The sequence below is a fragment of the Dermacentor variabilis genome, chromosome 7 (genome assembly GCF_050947875.1).
Source record: "Dermacentor variabilis isolate Ectoservices chromosome 7, ASM5094787v1, whole genome shotgun sequence".
Lineage (NCBI taxonomy): Eukaryota > Metazoa > Arthropoda > Arachnida > Ixodida > Ixodidae > Dermacentor > Dermacentor variabilis.
This window is the reverse complement of record NC_134574.1, coordinates 67,557,908-67,577,862: the sequence shown is the minus strand read 5'-3', so window position 1 is coordinate 67,577,862 and position 19,955 is coordinate 67,557,908. Positions and strand designations below refer to the sequence as shown.

At 46.4% G+C, this 19,955-nt stretch overlaps 1 protein-coding gene and 1 long non-coding RNA gene across 3 annotated transcripts in view; one reads left to right on the top strand and one right to left on the bottom strand.

Moving 5' to 3' along the window:
* Nucleotides 1–478: 478 nt before the first annotated feature.
* LOC142586830 (uncharacterized) overlaps nt 479–19,955 on the top strand; it is a 57,250-nt gene continuing 37,773 nt past the window's right edge. The window contains exon 1 of one of the 2 annotated variants that reach the window (XM_075697698.1): nt 479–660. The gene's annotated coding sequence lies outside the window, so the exon portion shown is untranslated. Of the gene's footprint in view, nt 661–13,616; nt 13,718–19,955 lie in introns of those variants that run through there. The other variant, XM_075697697.1, reaches the window with a different exon arrangement.
* LOC142586828 (uncharacterized) lies at nt 7,532–9,743 on the bottom strand. The gene is made up of 2 exons (XR_012829255.1): nt 9,628–9,743; nt 7,532–7,630 (listed from the first exon to the last, which is right to left on the bottom strand). It is a non-coding gene; the product is annotated as an uncharacterized LOC142586828 (long non-coding RNA).

Genomic DNA, 19,955 nt, shown 5'->3' with positions numbered 1-19,955 from the left:
TCAACTGTAGCACAATAAGCTTTTAAAATAGCGTGCTAACTACACTAAGAATTCAAACTGGTCTATAACTACTCGGATGGTTCGGGTTACCAGTTTTGCACACAGGGATAACCTTTGACACTTTCAGTATATTTGGGTAAACATTACTACTTATCGCAAGGTTAAACACGTGACAAAAATGCACTTATAAGACATCAATATTGCTTTTCAATATCTTAACCTGAATACCGACAAGTCCGGATGCATTATTAGCCCCCAAAATAACTTCAGCACACTGGACAAAAACATGCTTTCGGATTTCGCTGGTGCGTCGTGTTCCCTTAGAACGAGCATCCCTTTCAGTTTCTCGCGCGCCGTATTGTTTCTTATCAGGCCGCGAACGGAGATATGGAGTGTGCGTTCCGCAGGGCCCTCTCTCTCTGTTGTTACAATAGCTAAAGGATCGATGACCACGCGCTTATCCTCACGATTGCATCCCTTATGGTGCAACCTTCGAAGGATGAAACGCATGCGCCTCGCAGGCTGATCGTCCTTAACGAGCGCTACGTGGTGAGGCCATTATAAAAGGAACGTCCGCCGGACGCTTCGCTCACACTCGCGAGAAACGCGCGGCGACGTCTGGTCATCAAAGCTTACCAACTCGGAGCACTCCCTGTGCGCGTGAGTTACACTGCAACGATCCATTCTTTGCTGTGTGCCTGTTAAGTGTCGTGCGTGCTGTGTGCAAGATTGCACTCGTGATCGCATTTATCCGCGGTAGCTTTGTAGGCGTTGGCGCAAGGTTAAAGCTCTCTGTGCGTCGAAAAGGGCATCTCGCGCTACCACGTCTCCCGTCTCAGGCCGCGTGCTTAGTATGCGGAAGGCAGGCGCAGGGCGTGGGATATCGCTGAGGTTGTCGTGAATCCGCGTCTCGCGGGGAGTCGAACGATATTTGTGTCCACCTTCGAAGACGCGAGACACTCCATGAGTGATTTTCCTTTTTCTGCCGTGGCGGAATCTTAAGACGTTGTTGCCCACCGTGCTAACATTAGCAAATGCTCACAAATACTCGAACGCGCTATAGGAGGACGCAAATAGAAGCCTGTTGTTGTCCGCTCTTGTCAACTAGACGAGCGTCGCGTCTGCTAGCCTACATCGGGGAAGAGAAAGGGGGACTAGAAAGAAGAAAGCGGAAGAGAGTGAACACTGTGTGTGCACGCAGCAAAGTGCCTTGAAATCAATCGAATCGAAGCGAGTGCCCCGTCGATACATTGAGCTGCCGCCATTCTGCGGTCTGAAGCTAATCTTGCTGCTACCCCATAGCTGGTGATGCGCATTGAAGTCACTTGGCAAGACTAAAGGACCTGTGGTCGTTAGCAGTACGTTGCAGTGTGTGGCAGTTTATCGTTAAAGTGAACTGTGGCCTTTTTGACTTCAGTGCGAATAGAATGCTGCGGGTGAGCCATGATGCTTACTGAAGACTTGCAGGTACCGCATTGAGGGCATCCAGTATTTTCACTGAACTTCGAGCTGACGGAGTATGCAGGTTATCCAAGGACATTCGAAGAGTATTCATCAGAGGGTGGAGCATCATCGCAACTTTGTGTACTCAGAAAATTACACAATATGTGGGCTGTTGAACCGCATAATTATTCAAGTTTTAATATTAAAATTCGAAAACGCAACACACATTAGAGAAAAGCTTCCGAAGTTGCAGATACAAACTAGGAAATGTCTTATTTGTGCGTAAACCTGTCCGTATTCTGCAACCATTTGTTCGGCGTTTTAAAGAAAATCGCACGCACACGTACACACACGCACACACACACACACACACACACACACACACACACACACACACACACACACACACACACACACACACACACAGATATATATATATATATATATATATATTGCTACGGCATGAGCCGGGCGAGAAGAAGAGGAAGAAGAAGTGAGCTGGTGCAGCCTCAGGACGCCATCTTGACTTTACCATCCATCTCGTCCCTTGAATAAAGCCGGTTTAACATTAACCGTAACAGTTTTGTGGTGGAGGTGCGGGGTACTTCGACCAAGACGACGGAGCTGCTGCAGCAAGTGCCACGCCGGAGCCGACGCCTCGCTCGACTGCCTCCAACACCGCTTGAGATCCCGATGTCCCACAGCAGCGACGAACAGCCTTCTCTGGCAGCTCCAGTGCGAACAACCGGCGCCTGGATGCATCAGATGGAGCCCCGCCCTTTCTCTGGAAAATTCGGCGAAGACGTGGAGGAATGGCTCACCCACTACAAGCGTGTGAGCAAGTACAACGGCTGGAACTCCACGACTCAGCTCGACAATGTGGTTCTGTTCCTCACAGACACGGCGCTAGTGTGGTTCGAGAACCATGAAGATACGTTCACAACGTGGGACAGCTTCGTTACTCACCTCACAGAGTGCTTTGGCGATTCCACCACGAAACGGAAGCGGGCGGAGCAGACATTGCTTCAGCGTGCTCAAGTCCCAGGTGAGACCTGTACTACGTACATAGAGGCGATCCTGAAGCTTTGCAAGACTGTCAATCCTCGAATGTCCGAAGAGGACAAGGTTGGACACCTTCTCAAAGGCATAGCCGAGGATGTTTACAATTATTTAATCGGAAAGGAGAGTCTCGCCTCGGTCGCCGACCTCATCAAGCATTGCCGCACATTTGAGGCCTTGAAGCTGCGCCGTATCACGCCAAAGTTTGGCAGGCTAGCAAATGTCACAACGGTGGCAAGCGTTGACGAAAACGACAACTACAGCTTTCAATTTGACCTTGCGGCAACTATAAGGCAAATTGTCCGCGAAGAACTTGAACGACACACCAAAGGGGCGGATGTCGAACAGCTTGGTTGCGCTTCCCACCAACCTCAAGAACATGCATCTGCTGTGTCAGCATTGTCTGTCATGCCAGGCGTTGCAGACTGTCGAGGTGATCAGCTGCGACAGCACCGACGTACCTTTCCCGACGACATGACGCACGATCAACGAACTCGTCGAGCTACCACCACGAATCGGAATTCGGAAGATCGCGTTTATTATTCGCAGCGTCCCAGGGTTGACTCCGAGGCATACAACGTCGGTCGCGCATCTCCTGTATGTTACAGCTGTGGCGCCTCAGGACACATTGCTCGTTTTTGTCGCCGGCGCCGACAGACAACAACATATGGCCCACCACCAACTTGGCCTAATTTTGGACGTGATAGTTATGACGACCGTTGGCCGATAGACCCTGCAAACACCACAGGCGCGCCACCTCGGAATACCTTCCGTCAGTATAGTAGAAGGAGTGGCTCGCCAGCTTCTGACCGCAGCCTGACGCCCCCAACCAGTCGCCAACGCCGTTCACCGTCACCACGGCGACGTGCTACGTCTCCACCGCCGTCGGGAAACTAGCCGGCGCGGCCGATGGAGGTAAGGTCGCCGGACAGTCTGTGTATCTGCGAAATACTCCTCTGCCTATTATGATGGTGAAGAACAAAGTGCGTGTGTTAATTGATAGTATACCTGCAACAGCATTAGTGGATACTGGTGCTACCGTTTCCGTCATGAGTGTGACTTTCAAAGAGAGGCTGGGTAGGAAAGTTATGTTCCCGTGGAATGATGGTGTGACGTTTCGTGGTGTCAGCGGAGAGTGCCTAGTTCCCCTTGGTATTTGTGTTGCAAGTGTTTTATTCGGAGGAGAAGATCTTAAAACAGAATTTCTCGTACTACCGCGATGCACTCATGATGTGATTCTCGGGATTGACTTTCTTCAGGATTGTGGTGCATCCGTTAACTGTGGCACAGGCGAAATTACTTTGAATAGCGCGCTTCTCGCCACCCTTGCCGACACATCCTTACCAGTGAAAAACTATTGTGTTGTTTCGAACGATTTGCTGCTACCGCCTTGGTCGCTGTCACGTATCCCTGTCAATTTCGCTGCTGCCGACCTTTCATCGTTTGACGCGCAAGTCCAGCCACTTACGTCGAGCTGCGCAAAGAAAGATGTACTTGTACCACGCTCTGTCGTGAGAGTAGTGAATGGCGCCTCCAATTTATGGGCTTTCAATTGTTCTTGCGTCCCTGCCGTTCTCCCGCGTGATATGAAGCTTGCTGAATTTGACGAGATTACTTACAGCTCCATTACAGTTCTAAGCGAGGAGGAGCAGTCTCATACTAGCGATCCCCAAAGAAGCATTTCTGAAGAGCAGATCCTACGAATGATCAACAAGGCACTGCCCTCACATGAGCGCCGCGCTCTCGCACAAGTTTTGTGGGCACATCTTTCTGTGTTCGATTTCACACAAGGCGACAAGCAGGCTTCGCTCCCGCGTTCTCGTGCTCGCCACAGAATTGACACCGGATCTGCGCACCCCATTCGGCAAAAGCCTTACCGCGTTTCTTCAGCAGAGAGGACAGTTATTGCTGAACAGGTGAAAGACATGCTGCGTAAAAGTGTTGTCCAAGAGTCTTCTAGTCCGTGGGCAGCACCAGTAATCTTAGTAAAGAAGAAGGATGGATCGTGGCGGTTTTGCGTTGATTACAGGAAACTGAATGCGGTCACCAAAAAGGATGTGTATCCGCTTCCTAGAATTGATGATCTCATCGACTGTCTACATTCCGCTGCCTACTTTTCATCACTGGATTTGCGATCGGGGTATTGGCAGATACCCATGCACCCAGACGATAAGGAGAAAACGGCCTTCGTGACACCAGACGGTCTTTATGAATTTAACGTTATGCCGTTCGGCCTTTGTAACGCGCCAGCAACATTCGAACGATTCATGGATACTATCCTCCGGGGACTTAAATGGGAAATTTGTTTGTGCTACCTCGATGATGTGGTTATTTTTGGCAGCACATTGAGTGAACATAACAGCCGTCTCAATCTTGTTCTGGATTGTGTCAAACAAGCCGGCTTGATCCTAAATTCCAAGAAATGTCGTTTTGGAGAAACCGAGACGTTAGTACTTGGGCATCTGGTCGACAAAAACGGTGTGAGGCCAGATCCACGGAAGATTGAGGCAGTCAGCTCCTTCGAAGCACCGAAGTCAGTGCGGGAGTTGAGGAGTTTCTTGGGCCTGTGCTCGTATTTTCGGCGCTTCGTCCCAAGATTCGCCGACGTGGTGTACCCCCTAACATGTCTTCTCCAAAAAGCCGTCCCTTTCAACTGGACATCGGCTTGCGACGACGCGTTCCGTCAGCTAAAATTTCTCCTAACATCAGGGCCCATATTGCGTCACTTCGATGCATGCGCACCTACGGAAGTGCACGCTGATGCCAGTGGCATCGGCATCGGCGCCGTACTTGTGCAACGTCATCCAGGAGCTGAACACGTTGTGGCTTATGCTAGTCGCTCTTTGACTAAGGCGGAACGCAATTACACTGTGACCGAGCAAGAATGCTTGGCAGCTGTTTTCGCTGTCCACAAATTTCGGCCTTATATCTACGGACGCCCGTTCACTATCATTACTGACCACCACGCGTTGTGCTGGTTGGTGAATCTCCGTGACCCGAGTGGACGACTGGCACGTTGGGCTCTTCGACTGCAGGAGTACGACTTCGTTATTTCCTACAAGTCCGGGCGTCGCCACGCAGATGCGGACTGTCTCTCCCGCCTTCCTCTGACGACGACGGAGTGTGACGAAGACAATTTTGATGACTGTTTTGCTCCCATTTCTTCTACATTCCCAGACTCGATGACTTTCAAAGCAGAGCAGGAAAATGATATTGGTTTGGAACCTCTATTTGTGGCCGCATCGCGTCCTGGAGCCACCGGTCGATTTTGTGTCCGTGACGGCCTGCTTTACAAGACCAATTATTCGGTTAAAGGCGCACGCTTCCTTCTGGTGGTGCCGCAGAGTCTGCGAACGGACATACTGAGAGCCATGCACAACGATGTGACCTCTGGCCATCTAGGATTCATAAGAACTTTGAACCGGACACAGGAGCGTTTTTACTGGCCCAGAATGCGGGACACGGTCAAGCACTACGTCGCCAGTTGCGAACAATGTCAACGCTACAAGCGCCCTACGACCGCTCCGCCAGGTCTTCTCCAACCTCTGCCGCCGCCTCGCCTGCCATTTGAACAAGTGGGTATCGATCTTCTGGGCCCATTTCCCCGATCATCTAACGACAACCGATGGGTGATCGTATGTGTCGACCATCTGACCCGTTATGCGGAAACGGCGGCCGTGCCATCTTCAACAGCTGCGTCCGTTGCAACGTTTTTGCTTCGATTCATTATTCTTCGACATGGTCCCCCCCGTGTGATCATTAGCGATCGCGGTCGTCAGTTCGTTGCGGACGCCGTAGAAGAACTGCTTCGTCTCTGCAGTTCGCAATTCCGTCATTCAACGCCTTATCACCCTCAGACAAATGGGCTTGTAGAACGTACGAACAGAACTCTAACTAACATGCTGGCCATGTACGTATCTTCCGATCACAAGGACTGGGATGACGTACTCCCCTTCATCACCTATGCGTATAATACTGCAAAGCATGAGACGACCGATTACAGTCCTTTTTATCTCCTTTAAGCACGTTCACCGCTAAGCTGCATTGACACTATACTACCGTTTGACTTTCACAGCGAGTACTCTGTTGCCAAGACGCTTTGTCTTGCCGAAGAAGCCCGGCGTATCGCTCGTCTTCGTACTGTGGCATCGCAAGACCGATCGAAAGAGCGCTATGACAGCCGACACCAGTCTGTCTCGTACGCCAAAGGAGACTTTGTGTGGTTGTGGACTCCTCAACGTAAACGTGGCTTATGCGAAAAGTTTTTACCTCAGTACACGGGCCCATTCGTCATCGTAGATCGCTTGAGTGACTTGACGTACGTAGTGGCACGCTTGACGTCGACTGGTCGTCGGTCTAGCCGGACCCAGTTAGTACACGTTGCCCGTCTTAAGCGGTTTCACCCTACGCTTTCCGAGTGATTTGGACTTGCCCAGCGGGCTTCGTCTGGCAACCGGGGATTGCTACGGCATGAGCCGGGCGAGAAGAAGAGGAAGAAGAAGTGAGCTGGTGCAGCCTCAGGACGCCATCTTGACTTTACCATCCATCTCGTCCCTTGAATAAAGCCGGTTTAACATTAACCGTAACAATATATATATATATATATATATATATATATATATATATATATATATAAACACCCTTACAAAAAATGGTGGAAATCTATAATTGTCCTTCGATACGTCATTGTACCAACAAAAAATTGTAGAAATTCTATTGGTATTTCATGGAGAATTTGTTCAACAGTCATGGAAAAGTGGCCACCGTGAATCCATTGCATATCCATGGGAGTTTTATTGTGTTGTTTTTCCATGGTATTATCATTGGATTTAGACTGCGTTGTTGTTTCATGGGATCTTTATTGGATTTTAATTTTACTGTTTTTCCATTGGGTTGTCATTGTATTGAACTGTATGTTCATAAAGTTGTCATTGCATTTAGTCCTCATTACAATGACTTCGTGTAAGATAAAGCTTACTGAGATTCGAAATGAAGGGCAGCCAACAGTAACCAACAAGAAGTCATAAAAAAGGCATAGTATAACTTATTTTATTTATCGCGAAAGAAGCAAGGACAGGCTGTCTTTGATGTAGGGAACACTGGCTCCCGGAAACTGAGCAGGTCTATCCTGAAAAACGAAAGGATAAAATAAACAATGCGCAGCTTTAGCAAACTAAATTAGCAGATAATAGTACCTATTTAACCCACAAAGCTAAGCAATGTATATGTACTAGAAGCTTTCGTGTTTTATCAAAGTGCTATTGGTGTTCTGTATAAGGAGCTGTAACAACAGTACAATGAGTCATGGTAAATGTGGCAGGAGCTTTGTACCAGCTGCCAGACAGAAATATACAACTAAATGAGCTTCTATGCAGATTAAACTAGCTTCATGCTCGAATTATCCGCCTGAAGAATCCTGTAACATTTCTTTTGTGTTCTCCTTGATTAAATTGATTATTACGAAGAGAATTACCTTTTAAGTTATCTGATGGTCACTATGGCAATGCAAGGCTTGAAAACAACATATGAAAACATTGCATCTGCAACGCACTACTTTCTGTCTCTCTTTAATTAGTTTAATAGAAAACATTCAACATTCTTAAAGTGGGTACATCACAGCAGTGCTGGTCAGATAAGCTGCGAAAGAAGTAAATCAGCTCCATGCTCAACGTGACCACCACACCCATGCGATGGGGCTCTTCATCTCTGTGCAGTTACTAAGGTCCTGCTAGAGTGAGCCTTTCATGAAACATAAGTCGTATATATTGGATACTTTGTAATAGCAACAATCAATAAGTTTATCCTAGAAGTCCTGAAAATGTTTGCAAGCTTTTCCCAGTAAAAAAAAAGGTATAAAATAGGTAGCACAAAGCAAATCGCTGAGCATGTTTTAAACTGTGCCATGGGAACCAGCTAGTGTACAAGTACATCTAGGACTATATGTGTGCTATCTGGCCAGCTATGATCAATCCATAGCTCAACCAATCATTTGTTTCATCAGGCCTCTAAGAATTGTGCATAATATCGCGGCCACAATGTTAATAATGAAAGAAGTGAACTATTTGTTTTTCTAGACTAATTATTAGGAATACTTACTATAATACAGCTAGTTGCTAACAGTACAGTTTGTATAAGCAGAATAGGATTTCTTGAATTTATGCGCATATTCTTATTGAATTATTTAAGACTAAATGACTGTAATACAATAGTGTACACACCTATCCTAGTCTCCAAGCGTAGTCTCCAAGTTACAACAGACTGCACACCTAGTCTCCAAGCGTACGGTGTCGAGGGCCTCCGCCTGAACCGTGTCGCTCCGAAGACAGCTCTTGCCCCCAAAAGAGCGACTTGCCGCGGAGCTCACCGTCAGTAAAGACGCGGCGCAAAAGTGCCCCGGCAAATTTTACAGGGCCACTGCCACTGTTGCAGGCCCGCCTCAGCTGATCGAGGATGCTCTTATCAGTCAGCGTCCCGCCATCAATGTCTACCTGCACACAGAAAATTAAGCGAAACTTGAGAAGCTCACTTTTGATCCCACAGAGCATAAAGGTTAACAATTTATCATCAAATGGACAAGCCACAAATGACAGCAGAAGGAAAAAAAACAAGTGTCTCGCCGCATCGTTGCACGGTTTGCATCGCAGAGGCATTTCATTGACATTTACTTGCAGTGATTGACGCTGCAGCGCGTGTGCGAATGAAAAAAAAAACATGAAGACAGTGAGAAACAAATATATCTTGTTCAGTGGTAGACTTGGTATTTGCCGGCTGGTTACCCACAAGATACACAAGCTGTTGCCAGTGAGCGTCATATCCTACACGATCATTGTTAATGATTGCTAAATAGCATATAGTACCAGCAACTTTCCCGCGACAGCTTGCCACCTGCCACCATGCCGCCCAGATATCAATTTTAGCCATAATCCCAAGTCGCAAATTATCAACTGCAAATCTGTATGTGAGCCACACAGAGCCCTTTCACCATCTCAAGTGATTCCAGGGGCCAGAAATTTGGGACACACTGACTTAACTTTGCTTTGCTCACAGCATCACTTCAAATGCACTACATTGCCAAAAAAGAAAACTAAAGAAGGGAGAGCAACTGACAGCACACAATAAGCGTACCTTTGTGCGAGCAATTGCTGGCTCTTCTGGCTTGCTCTCAACGTTGTTGAGGATTTTTCTTAGTCACTTCACCCACTTTCCAGCTTCTGCATAAGTAGCTTCTTCACTCCCTTGCGAGCTTCTGCATAATGAACAAGCACAACAACCACTTAATCAAAGTATATCAGTACTTCAACAATTTGAGCGAAAAAGCACCAAATGCTAATTCATTATGCGGCATAATATCTCACACTTAATAATGAACTTTGCGACACTTCTGTTCTTTTTGTGCATCAGTCATTGATGCCCGATTTGGTGAGCCTGGCAATTAACATGAGTGCAGTACATGACACTTTGTGATAGCAATATGTGAGAGCTGAGTGAAGCGGAGAAGCCTTCTAATAAAGTGTTCCAGATCTTCACACATGCTGCACAGACAGTTATGAAATTAGGAATAGGCATGTACATGCACAAAATTAAAACAGAAAAATAACTTGGGTATTTTTTTCAAGCAGCAGAAGGAAGGGAAAAGTCGGTACGATCAACAGATTTTAGCTTTTTAGCCACAGTATTGAATATTCCTCATAAATTCTATTGCGGATTTATGGATAACAGGCGCAACGCTGCTGCAGTGTGAATTTTTTTCCCGAGTCATCGAGTTCTTTACATAAACCGGCAAGAGGGCCTCAACACCTGCACACCCATAAATATTACAGGGCACGTACACAGGAGCTGTTTATGTGCAAGGGCATGTTTAAGTGGTTCTTGTTCTGTTACCACTGTTTATTCAGTGTGCCCAAGTATATTCGCAAATGCAAGGAAGGGCCTTACACATCATCTTTATATTCACGCAAAGCATTAACCCGATAGTGTAAGAATTTTTCCTGCTGTTGATATGTCATGCAAGTTGTCACCAGCATCAGACACAATGTGCCCTACCCTCTTCTCCAGATGCTGTGGATGGCACTATTTAAATAATTTTACAAATGCAATACTGCATATCAGCTACACAATGAAATGCCATCAAGGATAAGAATGTATATAAGCGCTTGATGCATATGTAACCAAGCGTTCCTCGCTACCAGCTACTGTGTTAGCAATGTTTTTTGTGACTCAATGAATCAGCTGAATATTTCTATTCTTCACTGCAAATGCTTTAGGGATGTTGAAGTAAAAAGAACCAAATTATTTTACCAACAGTTTGTCGCAGAAGATTTAAAACTTCAGACAAAAATTCCTGATATTATGACATCTTTATGACAAGGCACTTTTCTGCGTGCAGTACATAAAAGTGACAATTTTGGTCGCATTTTGGTCAGCCCTCCGAAGGGGAAAATAACCGAGATTTGGGACAAAGGTGGCATCTTCTCTCTATCTTATTTAGAGGTTTGAATGCTTTCACAGTTTTCTTTTTTTTTGCGCGAAGGAATATATTTATAGTAACACCAGATTAACATGTTTTTATCTGTGATATGCCACAGGTATCTGAGTAAAATCTTGTTTTTTGAAGATATCCAGAGTACACAAATAATGTCGTAAAAACAATTTTGCAACATGAAAAAGATACTCAGGACAGGGGCAGAAAATGGTGGCGTCGATCGCGTGCGCTTCGGGCATTTTTTTTAACTTTTCTTTTACAATACGGTAGCATCCAATTCGCGAACGATCAACCAGCCTGTTTCATTGGACAGTCCGCGTTTATTAGAGATGACACGATATCGGCCACGACATTTATGCATGATTATTTTATAACGATACAACGAAAAGAGGGTCCTCAAATTCGATGTTCATATAAGCGGCTGTGGCATGGGCCCTGCCGCAACACTAACACTTAAAACAGGGTCAAGTATCAAGTTAAACATTCAAATTCGGGGGTCTTACTAGCCAAAGCCACGATCTAATTACAAGGCACGCCGCAATGAATGACTCTGAATTAAATTTAACCACGACCCCGATTTTTACCGAGCACCCATATCCACGCACGAGCGTTTTTTTTTTTGCATTTCGCCCCTTCGAAATCCGGCTGCCGCGGCCGGAGCTGAATCTGCGGCCTCAAGCACAGTAGCGCCACTAGCTACCGTAACGAGTAAGGACGATCATGAGAACGCAAGAACAGGCGCCCCTGTTTTAAGTAGTTTTGTGCATTTCAGTTCTTAAGCGGTTCGGTCGCTATAAACTTTGCTACCTTGCAGTACAGAAGAATAGGACAGGCTGCTAGATACAGAGCTTTAACAGACGACATGCCCCCAACTCGGCGCTCGATCGACCGAATGCGCATGCAACATGCTACACATGCACCCTGGACCGACTCGGCGCAAGATGTTTTGACACCGGCGCCGTGCACCACGCGCGAATCAGACATTGAGCTCGGGGATGACTGGCTGTGACTGACTCAGCACGAGCGCCGCGGGCGCAAGAAAGTTTGTACGACGTACACCCAGCAACGAAAAACGCCCCACGACTTCTACAACACCAATCAGAACCTTGCCGATCAGTTATACAAACAATAGCACACGTACCTCCGCGTTAGCCAATGGACGGACGGGTATAGAAACACTCAGCTTTTCGTCTCCTACGCTCCTGGCAAAAATGTCTCTTGCCGAGCAACAGCAGGAGCAGAACAACAGCAACGCGCACATGGAAACCACGAAAAAAAAGCAAGATGGCAACAAAAGAAATGTCAAACTGGCCAAACTGTGCCTGGGCGAACGCACTCCCCAGGTCGTCGGGCGCCCGCGTCGCCGCCACTCGCAGCTGCCGCGTGGCGGCGCTGTGTGTGCAAAATACCAGTGAACAGACAGTTCACTGGTATGATAACAGTGAATAAAATGATAACAGTGAACAGACAGTGGAGATACAGGGCCAAGAAATACCTCGGGTAACAGAATATAAATACCTTGGTATATGGATAAACGAAGGCAACAGATATATGGAAACACAGGAAAAAACCATAACAGTCAAGGGGAAGAGAAATGCAGCCATAATGAAGCACAGAGCGCTATGGGGATACAATAGGTACGAGGTCCTCCGAGGTATGTGGAAAGGGGTAATGGTTCCAGGACTTACTTTTGGAAATGCGGTTGTTTGCTTTAAATCAGGGGTACAATCAGGACTCGACGGGAACCAAAGGTCAGTGGGTCGCCTCGCATTGGGCGCTCACGGGAAGACTACAAATGAAGCTGTGCAAGGGGATATGGGCTGGACTAGTTTTGAAGTGAGGGAAGCTCGCAGTAAAATTGAGTATGAAGAACGGCTGAGGAATATGGAGGAAAGTAAATGGGCTGGGAGAGTGTTCAGGTATCTGTACAGGCAAAACATTGATTCACAGTGGAGGAAAAGAACTAGGAAGCTTACCAGCAAGTATGCGGCCTGTGGGGTGGGCAACACAGCAACAAAGAAGGTCAAGCGGAAAGTCAGAGAGGCTGAATTAATCTCATGGGTGGCGGCAATGGAAAAGAAACCTGCCATGAGTAACTACTTAAGGGGAAAAAACGAAATTAGGAAAGAAACCATTTATGATAACTCAAAGGGAAGCTCATTACTTTTCGAAGCGAGATCGGGATGCCTTAGAACACGCACCTATAAAGCGAGATATAAGAAGGAAGAAGAAGCATGTGCTTGCTGCGGTAAAGCTAGGGAAACGACGGAGCATATTTTATTAGAATGTGAAGACGTCTATCCAGCGGTCGATTTAGGCACCACTGGCCTCCTTGAAGCCCTTGGGTTCAGCGGGAGCAGTGGTAAAGCAAACAGGTCCGCAATAGACATCAGTAAGAGGCGATTGGAGGATTGGTGGAAGAAAAGTAGGGAAACGACAAAAGACGGAGACGTACAAAAGCACAGTTCGCAATAGGGTATCAGAAAATTTGGACGTGGTAGTTCATAGTGTCTTTTTTTTTTGTTTCTCATTGATTAACCAAGGTAGGATATTAGGCAGCATAGTAGCAAGAGTTTGGTGGCGCAAGCCACCGCCCCGTTCCAAAGGGGACGCTCATAACATCCATCCATCCACAGGAAGCTAACCCTGACCGGCCACGCGCAGTACGAAGCTCACGAATTCGTGTTTGCATCAGTGCCTGATTGCATTCCTGTTGTTCTAAGGCGTTTGCAGGTGCGTATTCCGCATGCAGTCGATCCGGCCACGCTGACAGCTAGTGTAAACTTGCATTCGTATTTGATAGTATTCGTTTTCTTTTTCTCAGGCTTTTGCACGGACGCGTTGCTCATACAGTCTGTCCCGCCACGCTGATAGTGCGAAACGTTGAATTCGTATTGTTCTTTTTTAGAGCGCAGCTCTTTGGCGTCCGTTCCTGGGTTTCGCGTCGGCGTCGTCGTCGGCCTCGTAACCAGCTCCGCCCCCCTTTCATCCCCCCAGCGCTAGCAGCGATCGACTGATACCGCTGGATGCCGCTGACGCCGCTAGAGAGTCAAGATAACGTGACTGCATAGAACACCGTCGCCGCCATGCAGAAAGAGGAGGAAAGGGTCCCCCCCCCTGTTCTTGTGTGGCGGATAGGGTGCTCTTCAGTTGCCGACGCGCCGGTTATTCGTTGTCCCTGAAACCAACTCCGCAGCTGGGGTTGACTCACTATCGGCGTCAGCGGCATCAGTCAGTCGCTGCTATCTCTTCCCTCCTCCCTTTATCGTGTTGTCCGCTTGCTGCGCGCGCTTCTGCCCCCATCGTTTGCCGCTGGGTGTACACGCCGCCCCCCTCCCCCCTCTTCCTGCGAGTCTCCGGTTGTCAAAGCGCCGGCTCGAACTTAGTTCCTTTCTTCGCTCCTCCTCCAATGCAACCCCTGTGCGGTGGCAATCAGAGAGCCAGATCGGTGGCGGCGGATCTGTATATGTGCACCGCCCGAGCCGAAATTGCCGCTGCCGTTCGCCCTGTGCGGTGGCAATCAGAGAGCCAGATCGGTGGCGGCTTGACATAAAGACAAACAGCAATTTCCTAACACTTATGCGGGAGAACATCCCGTTCCTCTCGCTCGTAACGCGTCCCACGGCTGTGACAATCTCGCGAGGCACTTGTATACATCTCGTCTTTGAGAATCAAGCATAGGTGTACCAAGTCGAACATATATCAGTCTATTTCTCCGACCAGAAAGCTTCCTTCATGACTGTCAAGAACTGTTAGTGGAGTCTTTGTTAAAGGAATACGTGTGAAAAATAAAAAAAAATTCTGTGATAGCGCATACATGTGTTGCTAGATTTCTTTGCCTCAATCTATCGAAAAGGTGAAACAGCTTATTTGCTGCGCTCAAATTTCGCATTAGGAAGTAACGTAATCGTCGGCAATTTTTTTTTCCGGCTTGTGCAAGCACCTGTTCCGCATGCCTCAGTGGGTCGTGCTGTTGCGTACCATTGTGCAAATCGAACGGAAAGAAAAGAACTCTTTCGGGCTGTCGTTCCATGAAATACCAGCTGCCGTTGGTGTACGACAGAGGTGGCTTGCAGTAATCAGCGGGGGTCATTGGTCGCCTAGCTAATACAGCTTCAACGTACACTAGAGTATGCGGCCGCCATTTCGGAACAGACTACTTCACAGAAGAATAAAAGCGGCATGCAGGTTCTGCTGAGCTTCATGTGTTGCAGGAAGCGCGCGGCAGAACGCGCGGTTTTTGTTTGTTTTTTGCACCCTAACGATTTAACTGCTTCGAGTTCTTAAATCATGGGATCACACGGCACAACTCCTCAAGTTTTCGGCGCCAGCTGTGGCTTCCTTGCGGTGGCAACAAATGTAATTGGCAAAAACTTTACGAAGGGAAGGCGGCATCACGTACCTCTTTGGAGGCAGTCTAACGACATGACGTGCATTCAGCGCACGCACACCCGGCATGCGTGTAGTCCTCTGCACGAGTAGACGATAGCACGCACAGGGGCTCTTGCAGCGCCCAAGCTTTCCCAATATATGCTGGCAAACACTGCTTACAAAAATTGAAGCGAACGTAACGGTGACCGAACAATTTTCCACGCATCGGATTCGAACTGCTGGTTAGATGCAAATAAACTCTTATTGAATGTTAGGAAAACCAAATACATTGTCTTCTCATCCGTTAATAAACTAGTTCACCTTGATAGTTCTATAACGTTTAAATCATGTCCATTTGAGCAGGCTTCAGAATACAAGTGTTTAGGGGTAATATTTCATGAAAACCTTCGATGGACAAGTCACGTGAATTTTATAAAGGGTATCATTGCTAAATCAGTTGGAATGCTAAATAGATTTCCGACGTTGTTGCCAATAAGATTAAAACGGCAACTTTATTTTAGTACTGTACATTCCCGTATACAATATTGTCTACTAGTTTGGGATGTTACATCAAAGTATAATTTGGAACGACTATACATAATGCAGAAGAAAAGTATAAGGTTCATTCAAAACCTATCTAGTCGTGATCATACATCCCCATACTTTGCCGAGAACCGAATACTTCACATAGAAATGTTATATAAACAGCGTTTGTTAGAATTGATATTTCTCGAATTAAAAGCAAATCGTGAGCTGTTTTTTCATACTTATACAAATACAGAGACACCATATTATTTCAGGAATAAAAACATTGTAAAGATTAAAACAAGAACTAGATACGGTGTGCAATTATTAAAATGGCAAATTCCGAACCTACTGAATTGCTATCCATCGTTCTTAGATACAATGGAGAGTGCTCCCTCCTTGCTTGCCTTCAGAAAACTAACTAAAATATATTTCCTCCAACAGTTGTAATTTTGCTGTACATTTGTTCTCTTCAAATCCAATTGTAGTCCATTGGCCTTAATAGTTCTATGTCTTGTTGATGGTGAATGTGTTGACGACAAATTGTCAGTCTTCCTTATCTTGCTTTATCGTGTTTGATACTCTGTACATGCATTTTTATTTATATGTGTTTGATATTTTGCAGTGTGCTTTGAAGCATGTTGCGCTCATGTTGTGTGCTGCGCGTGCTGTCTGGTGTCAAAGGCCTAGTCAGGTGGCTTTTAGTGCCGCCTTTTGCCTTGGCACAAAGACAAACCGCTCTTGAGCGTTGTTTTGTCAATAAACAAACAAACAAACAAACAAACAAACTGGCGCGCGCTCTCGCATCGGAGCAGCAGACGACGCGCAAGCGCATCGAACAGCTGTAGCCGCGAAGGACACATGCATATAAAATGTATATAGTGGTTGCCCAGAGCAACAAGTGCCACGGGGTTCGCGTTCACAAAAGTTTTGATTGTACTCGAAACAACGTGAATACAGTCGAAAGGTCAAGCATTTAATAGCTGCGAATACCGTCGCACCCTGCGTTTCCATGAGCGGCGATGATCCTACTCTGGCGGCGGTGCGTGGCGGCGAAAAGCCGTACTAGAGCCCACGGCCGGCTACCTTTGTTCTCCTCTCCTTTTGCCAGGCACACTGGCCAACGACGCCAAGAAAAAGAAAGAATAATACCAATGTTGCATGTTAACTTTGTTTTAGATTTCGCTAGGTTTGGCGAAAAACTTGCAAAGCTATTTTGTTCGAGGAAAATTGCTGTAAAGCGGTGAGCTGTACACAAAGTGTAATAGAATAAAGTACGTCTTTGCGCAAGTGACAATTGTCTGCGTTGACTAAACGCTTCAGCATCAAGGGCAATGTCGAGGCATAGCCTCCGAGATCTCCTTAGCGACGCCACATCATTACGTTCTCGAAGACCACAATTCGATTAAGTTGGTCACGAAGCGAGCGGTCGCCAATGGTTGCGATGCACCACTGACTTGGCTCATTCACTAAGTGCTCAACTATTGAGTCGCGCGAATGCAGTGGCAAAGCTAAGCTGCTCAAACAATGCGCTGAAGGTTATTTTACGTGGCAACGATGGCGCGAGCAGAGATGAACGGCATCAATCGGCAAATGTTTTGTTGTGGCTACGGACAAGTCGCGCTTGCTGGTGCGAACATGAGTCTCCATGAGTCGCGTCTTGGTCGCCATTTATAGATGTAAAACCCGAATAAATCAAGCACACTAGGTGACTATTTGTCTCCATAATGTTTGAAAGGGTTTTGATGCCAATAAATATCGTCATCATCATTGTAGTTGGTCGCTTGACCTCTGCTGATCGGCGGTCTGAATGCACTTACAATGCATATTTTTGCACATCTTGCCGTAATGTAATAGCATAAATTTACACGAGGTCGCCTTTCGCAGGCTCTGTATCGGTAGACATTTTCGTAAGCACCAGTAGGATCCGTGCATCGACGCACCGATACGCTAGAAACAAAAGTTCAAAAACCGGTTACCTGTCAGTATTCTGTGTGGGTCTGCATGAATTGAGGAAGACATGAAGCTACGTCTGCCGACACCAGCCATGGTAACTGATGAGGGGTATTAGCGCCACAAAATACGCGCTCAGTGGTTAGTTCGTGGACAGTGGAAAGAATAAGTTGGTGCTTACTGTGCAAGCCTACACGTGGGTAGAGAGAATTAAACATGGAAAAAGCTGTCAGTGTTTTCTTGCAGGGTGTCTGTCTGTATGTGCCAATAGGCAAGGCGGGGGGGGGGAGGTGGCCACCTCTCCCCATCCTCGCCTTCCCCCACCCGTATGTAGCAAATGATGCATAACATTATACTAAGAAGTGCACACATGGCTTCCTGTCATTAAAAAAGCATAGAACTTCGGCAAGGCTGACATTTGAGCGAGTCGATGCAGTTCCCTGATAAAGGTAGAGTGAAGCACAAGGACACAGAAGTAGTATAGACACTACAAGTGCTTTGGTGCAGGTTTTAGAATAAAATTGCACAACTTGTGCAAGTATTGGGAAGACCATGTGTTCCCATAGGAGTACCTAATCAGACACACACTTTGGCTTCACTATATTGACACCTTCGTAACAGTTTCGAGAGCTGTAAGGACCTGCACAATGCCAGCTGTTTTTGATGATTTCAATGCGCACAATATGTACACACCGATAAGGATAGATTTTCTTTTGCTATTGTGTACTAATTTGCCTCAGCCAATGTGGCCCTGCAGTACACTGCATAGCCACTTTCTGTGTGTACCTTGGACAGTGGGATGTACCTATTCTCTCCTTGGTAGTACAATGTTGAAGCTTTGCACTGCAACACCTGCACTCACCCTTTTCAGATATTCCATTGCAGTTATAGCGCGTGTTGCAATATCCACATTAATTAAAGCAAGGTGAACTACCCCGGAGACTGCATTTGGGGCTGCAGTGGGTCAATACTGAAAGAGTGCCTTACTTTGCAGTGGCCTTTATTCTGCACTTGAACGTAGAAGTGCCTGTGCAACAAAATTTTTAATAATATCTTCAAGCTCTGACAGCTTAATTCCGCCATTTAATGGTTTAGTTTAAGCAAAGGAATTTGTGTTTCCTCTACCGTAAATTGTACGTCGCCTCTTTAACTCGGTCATTTGTTGGCTTTTCACAATGGAAAGTCAATATTATTTCATTATTTTCATATTATTTCATATTATCTCAATAAAAATTTTGGTGAACTAGCATTCTGCTGGCTCAATGAGCGCTAAAATATTGTGGAGTTTCCATTGAATCAATGATAGTACAACACATCAACAATGCAAATTCAACAATCATTTTTGGAAGGGCATCTTGTTACTAGCATACTGCTCATGCTCCGTGGCCGCTGTGCTCTTTGTTCTGCCGTGTATTAATAACAGCGCTTAAACTAGGCAGGTATATCCTAGTGATTTTTTTACGCCGAATTTCATGTCATTCTTTTCACCCACAGTTCACCGCTACATAATCCCACCGATAACGTCGGTGGCGCGCTTCTTTAAACACTGGCCAATCACGGCGAGGAATTCCAGTGCAATACAATCGTTACATTATGCCGGCAGTAGTTGCGCCGCTTACCCTGAGAATGTGACAGGGTGGCGACAAGTTCAGGTCCATGCCTGAGCCTGAGAAAGAACATTGCGAAGCATGCTTGCTTCGGCGTAGGTTAGCAATCATGCAAGTATTTTGCAGAGAGCGGCTACTGTTCTTGCGTCGTCTGCATCATATGAGCCTGTATGACTATATATATATATATATATATATATATATATATATATATATATATATATATATGTAGAGGCGATGCTCTGAGCATCGTACGCGTAGCGCGAAGACATGAAAGGTACAGGGCAGCGCGAAGGATGGGAAGAAGAAGAGTATATTTTCGCTTGGAATAATAATCAGTGCCACGAATATACAGACACAGATCCCCTTGTCAACGAATGTATTTGCATCTCCTGTCTAATATAACTCAACAAGTACCCCAGTGTACAGAAAGAACCAAGAGGGGAAGTAAAGCAGGAAGAGCCTGTTGCATCTATATTAGATTGTGCGTGTGTATATATGTATATATATATATA